This window comes from Dipodomys spectabilis, unplaced genomic scaffold, assembly GCF_019054845.1.
Source record: "Dipodomys spectabilis isolate Male_0828 unplaced genomic scaffold, ASM1905484v1 ptg000686l, whole genome shotgun sequence".
In the NCBI taxonomy this organism is placed as follows: domain Eukaryota; kingdom Metazoa; phylum Chordata; class Mammalia; order Rodentia; family Heteromyidae; genus Dipodomys; species Dipodomys spectabilis.
Genome location: NW_024871363.1, coordinates 788,653 through 792,938, shown reverse-complemented (window position 1 = coordinate 792,938; position 4,286 = coordinate 788,653). Strand labels below are relative to the sequence as shown.

Genomic DNA, 4,286 nt, shown 5'->3' with positions numbered 1-4,286 from the left:
CAAGAAAGGGGAAAAAAAAACAAAAAACACTTGTGTCCCTATCTTGGGTTCATTTAGCTTAACATCAACTTATCTAGTCATATGCACATAGCTTTTGACCTTTTCTGCTTATCCCAGACATATATAACTTATTGCAAATACGGGATACCATGGGACCTATGTTTCTTTGGACTTGGCCTATTTCAGTTAATATAATTTTTTCCAAGTCTTTCCATTTCCTAACAAATTAGGCAATGTCATTCTTTCTGATGGATGATAGAATTCACACACACACACACACACACACACACACACACACACACACACACACACACACACAAGGTTTTCTTGATCCATTCATCTATTGTGGGGCGTCGGGGTTGGTTCCATATCTTAGCTATGGTAAATAATGTTACAATAAACAGTTGTGCTGGTAGTTTTAGAATGGCCTTGTTTGTGATCATTTGGGTGAATGCACAAAAGTGAGATTGCTGGGTCATAGAGGAGCTCTATGTGGAATCTTTTGAGGAACCTCCATACTGCTTTCCAAGTGGGTGAACAAGTTTACACTCCAACCAAGAATGCAGTAGGGTTCTCTTCTTGCCACATGCCCTCCAGCATCTGTTGTTGTAAAAATGTGGAAAGCTTCACGAATTTGGGTGTCATCCTTGTGCAGGGGCCATGCTAATATTCTCTGTATTGTTCCAATTTTAGTGTTTGTGCTGCCGAATTGAGCACAGAACATTTTTTATATATAAATTGGAATTGATTTTCTTAAGCTAGATAATTCAACAAAAAGCAAGTTCAAAAGAATTGTGAAATTTTAGAACCATGTATTTCTTACATAAGCACACATTTAAGAATAAAGTCAAGATTGATATGACAAAAAAAAAAACGAATCCAGATGTTTGTTGTTCAAGAGATGTGTAGGAGGAGGAATTCAATTATTCTACACAGGGCACCTGTCATAATGAACACTGCAGCAAGTGTTAAGGTATGTAAAAGTTTTAATGTTTTAAATTTTTAATTTTGGGAATTTGCTTATATATGCCAAAATTAAGACTGTTTGACAGGTCATAACACTTTTCCATAAAGTATTTAAATTTATGGTAGCTGACATATACTACTAAGTATGTACATTTCAGAGTTTATAGAAAGTTTATTAATGAGAAGATGCAAAGTCTTTGTGTAAAGAAACAGAGCAAAGAGTTAAGACTTTAACTACATAGTTTCTGTTGAAACTTTAGGGCTTCTTTTCTTTATATGTTAGCAAGGAACAAATGATGATATAAGCCATGTACCAGTGGTGAGATGAGACATAAATAGTTATCATACAGTGTAAATTTAAAGGGTACTCATAGCCTATAAAACTCTTGTTGAACATCATAATCTTAGCCAGTTTTAAATGTACAGGATTATGAGCAAATAGCAAAATCTAATATATAGTATACTTCAAATACTGGAAACACTGGTATTTGGCTTTTATTTTATCAATCATTAATATTTAATTATTGGTTTTCTTTATTTGTTGCATTGTTTCCCTTGTTGCAATATAATACAACTTTTTTAAGTTGTCATTATGAGGTATTTTGAAAATGTTACTGGGATGACCATTTTTTATAGGTGCATGTGAATTCACAGAAATCAAAATTAAGAACAAAATATTCATGAAAAATTTTCTCAAGTAGAGTCTGAATCAGGAGTGTTGATTAATGTCCATACATAAAATCTTAGCCTTAGACTGAAGCAGTGGTTTTACAGAGTTGAGGTCACAAAAGTGAGAGACTGTGTTTTTTTTAGTTTTTTGGTTTGGTTTTTGTTGGTTGTGGGACTTGAACTCTGGGTCCTGGGTGCTCTCCCTCAGATCTTCAGCTCAAGGCTAGTGCTACCACTTGAGCCACAGCACCATGCCTATTTTTTCTGCTTATATGGTGCTGAGGAATCAAACCAAGGGCCTCACGCATGCAAGGCAAGCACTCTACCACTGAGCCACTTTCCCAGAACCCGAGAGACTGTTTTTTTAAAAAATCATCTGAACAGGGGAGTTCTGGGAAGAAGGCGGAGGAGAAGCTGGAGGCTAAACAAGCTCTCGCATAGAAAGCAGTTTTAGAGTTCCAGTAAACAGTCCTAAGCCAGATAATCACACCAAGTGTGCCATCACAGGACAGAGAGTTAGGCCCTAGAGGGAAAATCCAGGCATGGAGACATATCTGAGCTCTTGCCAGCAGCCGCCACCGCTGCAGCAACAGCCATGGTGGCGGTGGCAGAAACCACCATACCTGAATCACAGAGATTCCGTGACAAAGGAGCCAGCCAGACACAGTGGGTGAGCGGATTCTACACAACACCAGCAAGAACTGACAAGGAGCGACATCTTCATCCTGCAGTTTGCAGACCAGAGACGACCCAGGAACCAAGATGGCATGAGTAGAAGCCTGACTTTTTCACTCCTCAGGGAGCAGAGGAGGGAAGGCCACCCCTCCCCCCACCCAGTACCGGAGATCTCCATCTTGGATACCGAAAAAGCTCTGCCGAGCTGCTAAGTCCAACTCAGGCCTTGGAAGAAATCTAGTCATTTAGCAGGTCACAAGAACCTAACCTGACCTTCCAGACTCAGCTCCGCCTAGGGAAAAGTCACCCAGCTCCGGTGCCAGCCCAGGGAGTGGCTTTATTCACTGGGTAATTAAAGCCAGAGGCTGCCCCTCCCTTTAGCAGCCTTCACAATCAATTGAAATTCAGTAAATATAAACCCTGAGAGTGGCTCCAGGCTGGGCTCTGAGAGTTTCTCACAAACTAGCCCCCGGGAAAAGCTACTGTTTGCTGAAAGGCCTCAACTCTACCCAGAACCTCGCCTCATCACAGCATCTCCAAACATGAGGAAAAAGCCATCTCCCTCTTTTGTGATACTCAATGCAGATCTCCCTCCCGTTGAACTAACCTGGGAGGAGGATCGCAAAATCCTGGGTAAAGCAGAACATTTTTCTGCCTGTCCAAACAAACTGACTTAAGAAACCAACCAAGCCACAGGACCACAAGCAGACCAGAGACTCCAACAAGACACTAGTTATGGACACAAGGGAGATACAGGATTTTTCCCAACCCTCCCAAAAAATAAAAGAACTTTTTTCTTCTTCTTCTTTTTTATACCTTTTATAAATATTTTTTCTTTTCTAAAACTTTTTTTAATTTTTAATTTTTACCTTTTTTGAAAAAAATTGTTTTCTAGTAACTTTTTTTTCCTCCTGTAATTTTTATTTTAGGGATACATGTGTGTGTACATTTTTTTTCTTTTTAAAAAATTTTTCTTTTTGTTTTTTGTCTAGCTCTACTGAACTTCTGATCTTTTTTTCTTTCTTTCTTATCCTTTTCACCTTTTCTTCTCTTTCGTTATTCTTTATGTGGCTTAATTGTTGTTCTGCACATACTCAGATAAACCTGTAGTTGACTATTAGACCCTATCCCCATTGTGTACACACTTAATCCACAAATTTATTACTCAATTCAAAAAATCTGAGACCTAAATTCCTTAATAGCAGTACTACCTCTTTAAACCTATATAATATTTTAAGTATTTTTATTTTTAAGTTTTTCACATCTCCGTTATATCCCTCCCGTTCTCTCATGATATTCAGATTCTTTGAATACTTTGTTCTCGAATCTGCATAATACTTTTAATTTTTACTTTTCTATTATTTCTGGTCTATATTTTTCCTTCTCTTCTTTTTTCCTCTCTCTCTACTTTCATCCAATCCAACCTATTTCCTGCTTTGAGATTAGGACTTAGTTAATTCTCTTTTTGCCTTCCCACATCACTCTATTCCTAATTTCACCCACATATCTCCCAACCCTAATAATTTCTGGTTTTCCAAATTCTTCTTTGCAGTTTGTAGCCTATTAATATATAGTTGTTTGATGTTGAATAGAGATATCTGTTGAACTAGATTGTATCTGCAGATTATTGACTGTACAAATTCAGACTTTGGTTGATGCTTGCCTTAAGTTAGTGTTCTAGCAAAAAACTGGTGTTATTTTCATTCCAAACGGGCAGAGTAAGCCAGAAAACCACAAGAAAAATGGCAAGTCCGGGTATCTCCACTCCCACTCATGATAATCCGGGTACAGAACAGATAATGAATAATCCAGAGGAGAGTTCCCAAATAGCTCTACAAACACGGCTGGCAAACATGATAAATGAAAATATTGAAAACATACAAAGGACTCGGTATGCGCATGATATGGAGAGAGAGGAGGCAAACAGAAGGTCAATGCAGGAAAAGATTGAAAATATACATAGGACTCTGTATGAG

At 38.1% G+C, this 4,286-nt stretch overlaps 1 non-coding gene across 1 annotated transcript; it reads right to left on the bottom strand.

The window, feature by feature from the left end:
* Positions 1-610: 610 nt before the first annotated feature.
* On the bottom strand, positions 611-717 carry LOC122101779. The gene has a single exon (XR_006146409.1). It is a non-coding gene; the product is annotated as a U6 spliceosomal RNA (small nuclear RNA).
* Positions 718-4,286: the final 3,569 nt, after the last annotated feature.